The sequence below is a fragment of the Euleptes europaea genome, chromosome 19 (assembly GCF_029931775.1).
Source record: "Euleptes europaea isolate rEulEur1 chromosome 19, rEulEur1.hap1, whole genome shotgun sequence".
Taxonomy (NCBI): domain Eukaryota; kingdom Metazoa; phylum Chordata; class Lepidosauria; order Squamata; family Sphaerodactylidae; genus Euleptes; species Euleptes europaea.
In genome coordinates this window covers 35542286-35556605 of record NC_079330.1, presented here as the reverse complement: position 1 = coordinate 35556605, position 14320 = coordinate 35542286, and the positions used below count along the sequence as shown (strand labels likewise).

Sequence of the window (14320 nt, the reverse complement as noted above, 5' to 3'; positions counted from 1 at the left end):
TTTACAAAAGCTCTCTTCATCCTACTGTCTTGCTGTCTGGCTCATCTATTCCTACCTCCTACCTCTTTCCCCTCCACTGCCGGCTCCCAATGGTAGCATTCTTCCTAAACTGCACGTCTCTTCCAAACGTTATACAATGTCTGCTTTCTGTTTGCAGGGGTTTGAATCCCGTGTTAATCTTTGGGTTCCTTCTCTCTCTCTCTCTCTCTCTCTCTCTCTCTCTCTCTCTCTCTCTCTCTCTCTCTCTCTCTCTCTCTCTCTCTCTCTCTCTCTGTCTGTCTCTCCCCAATTTTATAAAGGATTGTTTGAGGTGGAGAAAAGAATGGCTGCTTAAAGGAATAGTCTTAAAATACTTGTAGCAATTTAAACCTTTGCTGTAAATATGACATAGTTCCAAAAGACGTCTTTAATTCAATCTGGCATTGTTAAGCTCCAATTCTGTATATGTGTTACATGACCATCCCCCCCCCCCCAGATTCCCCACATATACGCATCCCCTCCATTTCTCCCTAACTTGGCAGCATGTCCAGATGAGATTCTGTAGCTGTTACTGCAGCAGGCTTATTGGGCATGTGAGTTAAGATTACATTTCTGCCTTTTAAATATTATTACTTTTATACTCACTCTCTGTCTGGCTCTCTGGCTCTGTAGTCCAAAACTGTGGCAGGTGTGGCCCTTAAAAGGAAGCAAGCAATTGGGGAGGGGAGGCTAGGGGGAGGGGAGGCTGGGGGGGAGAAAGAGCAGCAAAGCCACCAACTTACCCCGGTCGGTCCCTGCTGCAGCCTCAGTGCATCCTTCCTCTGAAAGATGGAGACGCGAAGGTCGGCTCGCTCTCGAGGGTAGCCACGGTTTGTCTGTGGGTTGTGCCTAGCCTCCTCAGCTGCATCGTACTGCCGTTTCCAGGGGCTCTGTAACCACCTGATCAGTGCTCCATTGGAGGACTGCAGAGCCCCGTCGTTTGGTGCTGACTCAAATTTATCGCAAGGGGTGCATACTCAACAAAATGGACAGGTTTTTTAAAAACAGAGTTTCCAAACTTCTCTTGGTGTGTTCCTTCTCCACCTCCTCCTCCCACCCCACTCCCCTCCCCCTGGGGACGTGCCTGGATGCATTAGGATGCAGCATGCATTCCTGAGCTGTGCAAATAGTATCCAGACTCAATTTTGGTGTGTTCTTTTTTAAAAGCATTTATAATACTTCAGCCCCTGGGCTGTTTTCTGCTGGTCTTTGCACAATCCTCTGCTTGCAGTGCCTTCATTTTATGACCATTGTGACTTTCTTAAATGTCAGTTATCTACTTGTGCATTCCTCGATGACAGCTTTGGTGTTACTTCTGTGGAGTTGTTCAGCGGAGCTTGGTAATGTCGTGTAATGGTTACAGTGTCAGACTAGGACCTGAGAGACCCAGGTTCAAGCCCCCCCCTTATCCATGTTGCGTAACTGTGTTATCTGGGACTAACGTCTGGTTTTCAGGGGAAGGGAAATCCATGCTCACTCTCCGAAGTTCCTCACAGGAAGGGTGGGTTACAAAGCATGTTGAAGTAGAGTTTGTTTTCTAAATTGCGTAGTACTGCTAAGAAACCCAAAGATTATCTAGCCTCACCCCCTCCAGATGTTCCATGCACTGCCATGCGTCCCGGCCGTGCCTCTCGCTCACTACGAGTTGAGAGCCACATCAGCCACACTGTCCTGTGCTGTAAGGGTAAGGCAGGGGCCGAGCGCAGGACCCCGGGCCGGAATTGCCTGGGTGACCTAAGGAACCCTTTCGTCGAAACAAGCTGTCCTCACTGCTGCAGTCCATTCTTAATGACTTAGCAGCTGCAGCATCGTACAGCCACACTGAGAATTAAGGGTTGGGGCACGTGGGCGATAAAAATGTCACTATGCCTAAAAGTTACTGTTCTCCAGGTACATTTCCTTATATAAGCTGGGATGACGATTTCTGGGGATGTTGTTTGCATCCCTTTGCTTGACTAGAATTTTGGATGCTGATCAAAGTAGTCAGTAATGACCTTGATAGACCAATGGTCTGATTCATTGTAAGGCAGCATCATGTGTTCATGCTTCCTTTTCTCCTTTCCAACCACCAACCAACCTTTTGTCTGCCTCCCATCTTCAGCTGTATTTATTCTTTATTTACTTCGTTTGCCAGGTCCAGCAGGAGACCAGGGGAGGGGCAAGGACTTATAGGGGAAACCCAGAAGTAATGTCACCAGAGGTTTTTTTAAAGGTTCTTCCTCCCAGTGACTACTGGGGTGTCAGTGCGTATATGGCAACCCTAGATATACCCCACCTTTTCCCACAGTGGGGACCTAAGGCAGCTTACAGCATTCTCCTCTCCTTTTTATCCTCACAACCCTGTGAGGTAGGGTAGACTGAGAATGTGTATCTGGCCCAGTGAGCTTCCATGGCAGAATGGGGCTTTGAATCTGGGTCTACCACATCCTAGCTTGAAACTCTAACCACTACACCACACTGGCTTTTGTGGGTGGCTGCTGTGGAATAGTAGCAAGCAGCTGGACTTGGGTGAGTCATGCAAGTTGCCTGGCAACAAGTTGCTCTGTGATTGCTGGCCCTAAGGAGTCTGCCCTCAATGGCCAAAACAGCTCTGGAAAGGGCTGTGCCCTGCGCTTTATGGGCAAAAGCCAAGGCAGAAAAGCTGGTAATACAGTTGTGGTTGCGTAGCAACTGCCACTGAGAGCATTTGTTTATTAAAGCTACAGGCACTTGTCCTAGCTTGGGGGGGGGGATTAACCACACTGTGTGTGTGGTTTTTTTTTTTTTTTTAAGATTTCAGATTTTTCTGCAAGCCTCGGGCTTTTTTCAGGTTTGTGGGGAAATCTGCCTTGTCTGCCTGTGGCTCCAGTCTCTGGATTTAGGTATCCACAGATCCACATGTTGAGAATTATATATATTGACCGCTATTATACTCATCCTGTGTTTGTGTGTGCTTTCATTCACATGCGGCTTGTTTATTTGCTGTGGGAGGCATTGCGCAGGAGTTGACCTCTTTCCCTGTCACAGCTTCCCAATTCCAGATCACCTTCTCCCAGGTGCTATTTGCTTTATGCCAGGCGTGGTGATGGCAGGTGCCAGGATCGTTCTCTCCTTTCCCCCAGCAGAACCATTTTCAGTCCAAAGGGGTATGGGAAAGGGTAAAAAGCCTGCCTCCTGCAGAATGCTTCCTCAGCCAAGTTAGCAGCATCCCGCCCCCACCCCAAATCCCACTGTATTTAGTAACCCAAAATTTGGGAGATTGATGATGGCTCTCCTGGTGGAACATGTAGCTTGACTCACTTCCCTTCTGTCTTTCAGCCTCAGCCCTTTCTCTTCATTTCTGTCCTGCCCCATTTTAAGCCTGTTGGATGGAGAAGTTGCCCCTTGCAGTGCACCCCAACACAGGTAGCTGTTGGACCAGGAGGCTGAGGAAATGCCTTCAGGATCTGCTTTCCAGTCTCAGCTGTCCACGGTGTAACTCTGCATTGTGCACCCTGGCACTCAAGCCCCCTTAACTATAAGAGTCCCAAAGATGATGCCAAGCTGAGCAAGTTTGTGTTCCTGAGAGAATTGACCTTGCATATTCCACCTTCTCCCCTTATATGCCCATCTGGGAGGCATTGCTGTTTGGGGGCTTCCTAGAGGCACCTGGTTGGCCACTGTGTGATCAGACTGCTGGACTTGATGGGCTCGGTCTGATCCAGCAGGGCTTTTCTTATGTTCCTATCTAACCCAGTATTGCCTGCTTTAACTGGCAGGTAGGTCTTTCCCAGCCCTGCAGCCTCGGACTCCCAGGGACTAAACCTGTAGTAGAAGTTTATTATGGTCATAGAAGAGCAGTACAAAACCTACATTAAGCTATTATCGAGTGCTAGACGGAGCAGGCATATTACCCCCATTCTGCAAACACTCCATTGGCTGCCCATCTGTTACCAGGCTCAGTTTAAGGTATTGGCTATCATACACAAAGCCCTTCATGGCCTTGGCCCCTCTTAGCTGCGGGACCGCCTCTCTCCCTCTGCTCCACAACAACTTCACTCAAGTCAGCAGGGGCTTCTGCAGGTGCCGACCTGCAAATGGGCAAAACCAACACCCGCCCCGTGCGCGTGCAGAATCTCCGTGGTGGCCCCCACCTTGTGGAATGTCCAGCCCGAGGTGGCCAGGAAGGCTCCCGCTTTCCCAGCTTTACACAAACGCTGCAAAATTGAATGATTTAAGAGGGCTTTTCTGCACAGGTAGTAAGGTTGCAACATACAAAACGGTTCACAAAGTTTCTTTCTATGGTCTATACTACTATATATAGCCTACTGTGAGCAGGATCCTATTACATAGTTTTTGCACCGCTTCATGTGTTGTGTTAATATTTATGCCATGCTTCTGTTCTTTCTGGTTGGTTCCAGACTTCTACAATCCTAATGCACCGTTTAGTGAATGTCCCGTTTTGTTGACTGTACTGACATACTATGGGTAATCCATCTTGAGTCCCTGTGAGAAAGGCATTCTATAAATAATGTAAATAAATAAAATACATAAAAATATAAAAAAACACGTATTTCACGGAAGCAGCACTGAACTGGTGGCTGCAGAGCGTCTCGAACTCTGACTCTGGTTCTAGGCTCAAGTTCTGCTAGGAGGGGCCAAACGTGGGACCTTCTGCATGCCAAGGAGCCTTTCTGTCCTTGTGACAAAGCTCTGTTGATATATAGAGAGAAGGAGATAATAAACTCTGCCGTCTTCTTGAGAAATTGAATCTGGGATCAGGTGGAACTTCCTCATTGGTGGCAGCTCAGCTGTGGATTGCCCAGAGGAGGCATGCTCCGTATCTTTTTAAACAAGGAATTTGATGTGTGTGTTGGCGCCGTTACTGTAGGTTGCTCGCGGTTGGCTTGTCTGTAGTTACACAATCTTATTGCCCTCTGTGAGCAGCCTCGCAGTGCCATTTTACTGTCAGAAAGGCGGGGGGCAGTGGGCCTTCGTTGTGGACTGATTCCGATGTGGCCCTTGTACAGGGAGCTGGTTGCCGGGTTCTGGTGTTCCTGAGCTGTGCTGCCTGCCCTGGATCTCCTGCCAGTTGGCTCAGCTGATGGGTACAATTGCCAGGCAGGCATGGGCTTTGCAGGATGAATGGGCTGTTTCAGGGGAGATTGTCCTCCTGTGAATGATGCTTCCTGCACTTCCTTAAAGGAGCCAATTATGCCTGGTGGCCTGGAGGCAGCTTCTGGCTCACATGACACCTTGGGTTCTCCGCTGTACGCCTGTTTATATCTGGGGGGGGGGGGTGTTCCTTGCCACTGCCTCTTGCTGCACCAGACTGCCTGTCAATACTCAGCTCGCATTTGCAGCTGGTGAGCCATTAAGGCCCCTGAGCCCAGCTGCTGGGAACCTTGGCTCAAGAGACCCACACATGACCACACCTTCTGTTCTGCTAAGCCCTAATCCGCTTGGGTTCAAGGGACCTCAGGGCCATGTTCCCCCACATGGGGCAGCTTGGGATCTGGGGACAGGGGACCAGGCCCCTCAGCCATGAAGGACCTTCACTGTAGGAGATGAGATTGGTAGGTACCCAGATTCCGGAATCCCCTCTCCCAGACATACACACACACTCACACACACACAATCGTGTACACTTAGCACCACTAACTCTTGTTGGCATTATTGTGCTTATTCTGGAGGGCGTTTGCAAACTGATTTTTAACTGCCCGGGTCATTTTAGGTTTCTTTTTTTTAATTATCTTTACTTCTGCTGGTGGCCACAGCCTTTTGTGTTTATACTGATCTTTCTTTGTTTTAGTTCAGGTTGGATTGATGGCTGTTTATCTCATCCATGTATTTTACTGTTGCCTGGGGTATCCTTGGGTTTAGACATTCTAAAAATGGGGGCACACGGTTCAACCACTTTCTCTGAACCTGGGCTCCAGCCTGAACGGGCTAAAGCATCCCCACATATAGGTTGTGGGTTGTGGCAGCTTGCAGGGCTTAAATCCCACACATGATTGCACACACACTTTTTTGGTGCAGGAGTATTTTGAGCTGTGAACCTTGTATGCGCCTCCTACACCTGCAGTGGCTGGCTTGGATGCTTTGCAATCTACTTCCCCTCTGGAGTCCGCAGTGAGCTTCCCACGGTGTTGTAGTATATGATTGCAGCCTTTCCTCAGCTGTCCTGTGGCACAGGCCTCCCTGACTGTCAGGGTGATAGAAATGGGGAGTCAATACCATCTTAAGGACAGCTGTTCCTCCTCCAAACAGTATATGCCCCCAAAACATAAAACGTTGAATAGTCATATAAATGGATATGTTGTTTCAGTTGTGGCCATTGAAAATCTGTAGACCATTGTACATTCAGGCAGTTCATGCAAAATTGGTCGTGAAGGAATCGTTTTAGAAACAGATGCTAACATTTTCTGTTTTTCCACATTTAAACCTGTGATCCCAAACATAAAAGCCCTGCTGAATCAAACCAGTGGTTCATCTAGTCCAGCATCCTGTGTCCCGTAATACCCTTGGAAGACCCACAAGCAGTGTACTCTTCCTCTGTTGTTTGTCCCAGTACCTCGTACTCGGCATTATACTGCCTCTGCACAAGGAGGCTCCATTCTCTGCTGTCATGGCTAATGAGAACTTGGACCCAAAGGGTGCATCTAGGTCAGCACCCCCCCTTTCCCAGAGCAGACAGCCAGGTGCCCCAAAGGCCCACAAGCAGGGGCACAAAAGCCAAGTGTTCTGCTGCTTGTTGACCTCCCACCACTAGAATGTGGAGGTTGCATTAAACTTGTTTTTTGAACTGGATTTGTCCTGCACATGAAGCCAGCTGGGTGACCTTGGGCTAGTCACACTCTCTCAGCCCCACCCACCTCACAGGGTGTCTGTTGTGGGGAAGGGAAGGTAATTGTAAGCCGGTTTGATTCTTCCTTAGGTGGTAGAGAAAGTCGGCATATAAAAACCAACTTTTCTTCTTCATCATCATCATCATGGCCATTGGTGCGAGCAGTCTTTAAAAGCCATCTAAGCGATTATCCGCTATAGCTTATTGTAGCAGTGATTTCCGCAAGCCCGTTCTGCATTGTTTGAAGAAGTGCTTTCTTGTATCTGTTTTGATATTTTTAAACTCGTGCACAGGAATGCATGCACATTATAAGCTCCTAAAACCTCTTCCAGACCCTTATGTGTGAATTGTGCATTCCAGCATATATCGTTTTACTTGGGTAGTGTTGAAGGTACTACTCGTTTTACTCTTTTTGGCTGCTGTTCACTCTGCAGTGCTGACAGCCGGCTGCTGCCGATTCTAGCACATGGAGGCGTGACAAAATAGTCAGTAAGCATCCACTTACCATCCTAGATTCTGTCCTTAGATACACCTGATTGATTGTATGATTGATTGAAAAGTGTAAGTGATTGAAAAGAGCATTCCTTGGGGTCGGCTGAGGGCACAGGGTGGTTACATAAATTATTCCGATACTGTGAACTCTGTTTTTAGATTTAAGACTTCAGGGATAGCAGAAAAAGAAGCTTTTTTTTCACCCTTCAAATATACAAAAATACAAATTTAGCAGAAAGCTTATTTTTTTTATAATAATTTTTTATTTTTCTTCATTTAATATATCAACAAAAACAATATAATAGTAATAATAAAAGGAAAACAAGTAATATTTCTAGTTTAACAATCAAATTACTTCCCCCTCTCCCTCTTCCATCTAAAATTAAATTGTATAAACTTTTGCTAACGGAACTAATCCCAGTATTATTTTAATTAACCTGTTCTTGACGTATCCAACATTATTAAATCAATACCTAATATAAAATTTAATACAAAGTATGAATAAGGGACTAGATCAAAGAGTATCCTTTAAATGGTCCCGTTAAAAAATAATTTTCACAGTACATTCTCCAAACCTCCCATTCCCCCCAAAATTGTACATTATCATTCTGATTTATCAAAGCTGTAAGCTTCGCCATCTCGGTCAGTTCCAGCATCTTTTTTATCCAGTCTTTTTTGTCTGGTATCTCAACTGTCTTCCATTTAGCTGCATATATCAATCGAGCAGCCATGGTGGCATAAATCAAAAAAGTTCTGTGAGTAAAAATGGTATCCGGTATCATACTTAATAGCATCATTTCAGGTGTTTTAGGGATATTTTGTTGTAAAATCAACCTTATTTCATTATATATCATCTCCCAGAATTTCTTAGCTTTTTCACAAGTCCACCACATATGATGAAAAGATCCTATTTCTTTATTGCATTTCCAACAGTTTGGTGACATTGAAGCATACGATTTTGCTAATTTCTTCGGTGTTAAATACCATTTATACATCATTTTGTATACATTTTCTCTTAGTAGTTGTGAAGATATCTCAGATCTCTCATCCAAAGCCTTTCCCATTTTTGTAACATTATATCATGACCCAACATTTGTGCCCAACCAATCATGGTAGGTTTTATTCGTTCTTGTTCACAATAAAGTTCTGACAATAATTTATACATCTTGGAAATAAGATGATCATTTGTATCCAGCAAAAGTTTCTGTAGAGTTGATTTAGTTTTAGAAAATCCTGTTTTCGCATCCTGTAAAAAGACCAAGTTTATTTGATGATACTGGAACCAAGATAATAAGTCTTTAACTTCTTCATATTCTTTTAGTGAGCATTTTGTACCTTCCCATTTCAAAAGATCCTGATATATTACAAATTGAGCTGGTCTTAATGAGCATAATGTCAACATTTCTTGCGAAGAGATCCATAACGGAGTTTTTGTTTCTAATAAATGCTTATATCTAATCCATATCCTATAAAGGGATGATTTAACCATATGTTGTTGAAATGATGCATGTGTTTTAACTTTATTGTACCACAAATAACCGTGCCAACCACTTCTATTATCAAAACCCTCCAAGTCCAATAAACGTGTATTTTTAAGTCCATCCAGTCTTTCAGCAATACTAAAGCAGCCGCCTCAGCATATAGTTTAAAATTAGGAAGTGCAAGACCTCCTCTCTCTTTTGAATCCACCAAATATTTATATGCAATCCTTGGTTTTTTACCTTGCCAGATGAAGTTCAGTAAGTCTTCCAGGTATTAAAATACTTTACTTGGGATATTATAGGAAGATTCTGAAACAAAAACAATAATTGGTTCTTGTAGGTTATCCGGGCTGTGTAACCGTGGTCTTGGTATTTTCTTTCCTGACGTTTCGCCAGCAACTGTGGCAGGCATCTTCAGAGTAGTAACACTGAAGGACAGTGTCTCTCAGTGTCAAGTGTTTAGGAAGATATAGTCAGAAAGGGGTTGGGTTTGAGACAGAAAAGAGGAATAATCAAAACATTAATGGACCGTGCAAGACGGATCTGTGAACCACAGTTTCTCAAGGAAGAAACTAATCATCTAAATCACGCACTGCTAGCAAACGGCTATTCCAAGAATGAAATCAGAAGGGCCATTAAACCAAACAAAAATCAGAAAACTCAGGAAAAACAGTCTCCCATAGGAAAGGTATTCTTGCCATTTATTAAAGGAGTCACTGATAGGATGGAGAAACTTTTGAAAAAACATAACTTACAAACAGTGTTTAAACCCACCAAGAAAATACAACAAATGCTACGATCAGCAAAAGACAAAAGAGACCCCCTCACCTCTGCAGGAGTATATCGTATACCTTGCAGCTGTGGAGAAGTTTACATCGGGACCACAAAACGCAGCATACAAACAAGGATAAAAGAACATGAAAGATACTGCAGACTTGGCCTACCTGAGAAATCAGCAGTGGCTGAACATGGACTGACACAAACAGGACACAGGGTCTTATCCCAAGACACTGAAAGACTGGACAATTCTACCAACTATTTTGTCAGATTGCACAGTGAAGCCATTGAAATTCATAAACATCAGCACAACTTTAACAGAAAAGAAGAGAGTTTAAGAATGAATAAGGCTTGGCTTCCTGTCCTAAAAAACCTCCAGACTAACAAAGACTTTAGTCAACAATAGCCATGCAGATTAGCTTTGGACTTCACACATTAACAGATCACTTCAGGATACAATGGTTCCATATTAACATACCACACCATCATTAGCACATTATCTTGATACTTACAGGACAATGACTAGCACATTACTTTTGCAGGACAATGACTCAGCTCAAACCCAACCCCTTTCTGACTATATCTTCCTACACACTTGACACTGAGAGACACTGTCCTTCAGTGTTACTACTCTGAAGATGCCTGCCACAGTTGCTGGCGAAACGTCAGGAAAGAAAATACCAAGACCACGGTTACACAGCCCGGATAACCTACAAGAACCAATGAACTCTGACCGTGACAGAGCCTTCGACAATATTAAAAACAATAATCTTGACAATACATTGATTTGTATTGTTGAAATGCGGCCAAGCAGGGACAGATTTTTGTTAGTCCAAATCATCATATCTTTCTTTATTTCTTCCCATAATCTAAGATAATTGTTCGTAATCAGATCTGCATTTTTTATAGAAATCCAAATTCCCAAATATTTCGCTTTGGTTGCTTTGTGCCATCCTGTCATAGCCATAAAATATTGTTGTTCCAATCCTGAAACGTTCTTAAAAATCATTTGTGTTTTCTCTTGGTTAATTCTAAATCCTGAGACATTACTATAAGAATCCAGTATCTCTTTCAGTTTAAATGCAGATTGATTGGGATCATCTAGAATCAATAGTAAATCATCAGCAAATGCCCTCATTTTGAATTCCTGTGTGTTTATTTTCAGACCGTTTACATCCTTTGATTCACGGATTTTACAACACAAAGATTCCAAAACCAAAATAAAAAGTAGAGGAGAAAGTGGACATCCTTGTCTTGTCCCTTTTTGTATATTACATTCTCCTGACATTGATTCATTAACCAGTATTTTCGCTTGCTGTTTAGTATATATAGCATCTATACCTCTTCTAAATTTATCTCCAAAATTCATTACTTCCAGAGTCTTTTTCATGTAATCCCAAGAGACCATATCAAAAGCTTTCTCTGCATCAAGAAAGACAAAAGCTGCTTTATGTTGAATATTCTGTTCATAGTACTCCAGAGCATCTAAGAGTACCCTAACATTGTCCTTAATTTGTCTTCCCGGTACAAATCCTGCTTGGTCTTCATGAATCAGATCTTCAATGAACTTTTTGATTCTAGCTGATAAACCTGAGGCATAAATTTTGTAATCCACATTCAACAATGAAATAGGTCTCATTAGCACATTATCTTGATACTTACAGGACAATGATTAGCACATTACCTTTGATACTTTTTTCAGGACAATGTTTCAGCTCAACCCAACCCCTTTCTGATTATATATTACTCTTCCTACACACTTGACACTGAGAGACACTGTCCTTCAGTGTTACTCCTCTGAAGATGCCTGCCACAGCTGCTAGTGAAACGTCAGGAAAGAAAATACCAAGACCACGCTTACACAGCCCGGATAACCCACAAGAACCAATGAACTCTGACCGTGAAAGCCTTCGACAATATTTTAAATAGGTCTATAGTTTGTAACTTTTTCAGGATCTCTTCCAGACTTATGAATTAATGAAATAAAAGCATGTGACCATGTTTCAGGTGACATTCCTGTTTCCATTATTGTATTACAAAGCATCAAAAATGGATTCAGCAAAAACTGTTTAAAGGTATGGTAAAACAAAGCTGTTATTCCATCTGGACCAGGAGTTTGATCTGTTCTTTTGCTTATTAAAAGCTTCTTCTAGCTCCTCTAAAGAAATTGTTTCATCTATAAGTTTCTGTTGGGCTAATGATAGTTTTTTGATATTTGTAGAATGTAATTTTTTTCCATCTTTTTAATTGATATTTCATCTTTTTGATAAAGTTTAGTATAAAAAGATACAAATTCCTTTTGAATGTCTGTTGTAGTATAAACAGGTCCTTTTGCTGTCTGTAACTTGGTTATAATTCGTTTTTGGAAGGAGTCCCTCAGCTGAGTTGCCAAAAACTTACCAGGTTTGTTTGCCTGTTCAAAATATCTTTGTTTTGCATATTTCAAATTTTTATTATTTCCTCAGAGACCACCATATTTAACTGATGTTTAAGAGCATTTATCTTCCCTAAAATGATACCTTTTTGATCTTCTTGTGATTCCAAAATCAAATCTTGTTCCAATTTTTGTAAATCCCAAAGTATAGTGTTAGGCAACAGTAACTGCTGTTTCCTCCATGCCGTATTTTTCTGTATCATAAATCCTCTAATCACCACTTTAAAGGCATCCCATACCATATTTAAGGTGGTTTCTCCGTTCATGTTAATTTCAAAATAGTCTTTAATCAAAGGAGATAATTCCTCCACCAGTTTCTGATCTTTCAAAAGTCTATCATTCATTCTCCATCTAAATGCTTGTCGGTTGTTCCACTCAAAAGAAATCGGATTATGATCAGAGAAAGTTCTTGGTACAATGTGTATTTTACACAATTGTGTGAAAATAGATTTACTTGCCCAAATCATGTCTATCCTAGAATGTGAGTCATGTCTTGCTGAGTAAAAAGTGAATTATTTAGCTGTCGTGTTCACTGTTCTCCAGATGTCCTGTAGTTCCAAGTCAGCCATCATTTGACAAAAGGTCTTTGGAAGAATTCCTTCTTTTTCACTTTTAGCCTGGGTTTTCTTGTCCAAAATAGGAGAAAGTATTCCATTGAAGTCTCCCATCAATAAAATCTGTTCTTGGGCATGTTGAAGTAGGATCTCATGCAGTTGTTCGTAAAACTTAGCTTTCCCCTCATTAGGTGCATAAATTCCAACCCCCAATGTTTTTTTGCCCATTATTTTTGTTCTAATCATCATTATACGACCTTCTTTGTCTTTACATACAAGTTCAGGGCTCAAACTAGCATGAGCATAAATGACTACTCCTTTAGTTTTGGTTTTAGATGACGTAATGAACTCTTGACCCAGCATTTTCCTGTCCAAATATTTTCTATCTTTTTTTGAGATGTGAGTTTCTTGTAGACAAATTAACGTATATTTCTGTTTTTGTAAAAGTTTGAAGATCCTCTCTCTTTTAATCTTCTCAATTAAACCATTAACATTCCATGAAATTACTTTAGCCATGATGATTCTTTAATTTAGTTATAGTCTTATAGTCTAGTTCCTCCAACTGCTCCCTTCTGTGAAAGATCCTCTTGTTCTTCTTTCTCATCTTCCTGCTCATCTGAAAGGACATCCGCAAATTCTCTTTTGTACTTCCTCAAAATTTTTCCAACATCTTGTAATGAGGTGATAGTAGTTCTGACTCCTTTGTACATAAAGGTTAACCCTTGTGGTAGTATCCATCGATATTTTATTCCATTTTTTCGTAATGTTGCAGTAAAGTCTTTAAAGATGTTTCTTTTAGACATTAAATGTTTAGGTATATCTTTTAAATAGTATCAGGGTTGTCGAAGGCTTTCACGGTCAGAGTTCATTGGTTCTCGTAGGTTATCCTGGCTGTGTAACCGTGGTCTTGGTATTTTCTTTCCTGACGTTTCGCCAGCAGCTGTGCCCGGCATCTTCAGAGGAGTAACACTGAAGGACAGTGTCTCTCAAGATATCCTGGCCTATTTGTCACATATACACCCATAGAATCATAGAGTTAGAAGGGACCACCAGGGTCATCTAGTCCAACCCCCTGCACACTGCAAGAAATTCACAACTACCTCCTCCCCCCATGACCTTTACTCCATGCCCACAAGGCTTTACAATCCAGTCAAATGCAGGAGACTGACTGCCCGGCCATCTCAAGATGCACCTCAGGTAGTTATGATTCGAGAGGCTCATAAAAAGGATGCCATAACCCTTCTGTTCAAAAATGCAAGATCTAACCAGCAGTTTGAGGTAGGGTGGCTTCTCAAAGTTCAGAGATTTCTATTCATGAGTAATGAGCTGAGGGCGCAAAGACTAAAGCCTCCTACTGTTGTCCTCCCTCTCTAGACTCCAAAGGTCTGCTGCCTCTGAACATGGAGGTTCCATTTAGCAATTACAGCCATTGATGGAAATTAATGGGACCCTTTTAACATCTTCTAATTTAGGGTGCATTACAACAACCTGTTTAATTAAGACACTACAGGGTATGCTGACCCATGAATGATCCTCGCTAACCATCTTGAGAACTTGGTTGTCTCCAAATATCATTTAGACCTTGCAGCATTCTTGCTGTCATCAAATAGTCACTCAGTGGAAATTAGGAAGACTTTTTGTGTTACCAATTGGTTTATTAGAAACTTTGGTACGATGTGTACAGGTAAAATTACTTCTCAGGTTTGTGAGATAGCTAACAGTTTCATCTCTAATGCTTACCTGGAATGCTAGTGTTCCT

The 14320-nt window shown here is 42.4% G+C and overlaps 1 protein-coding gene across 2 annotated transcripts in view; it reads left to right on the top strand.

The window, feature by feature from the left end:
• The window catches only part of NF1 (neurofibromin 1), a 310275-nt gene that overhangs the window by 195540 nt on the left and 100415 nt on the right, over positions 1 to 14320 (top strand). The window lies entirely within an intron of this gene.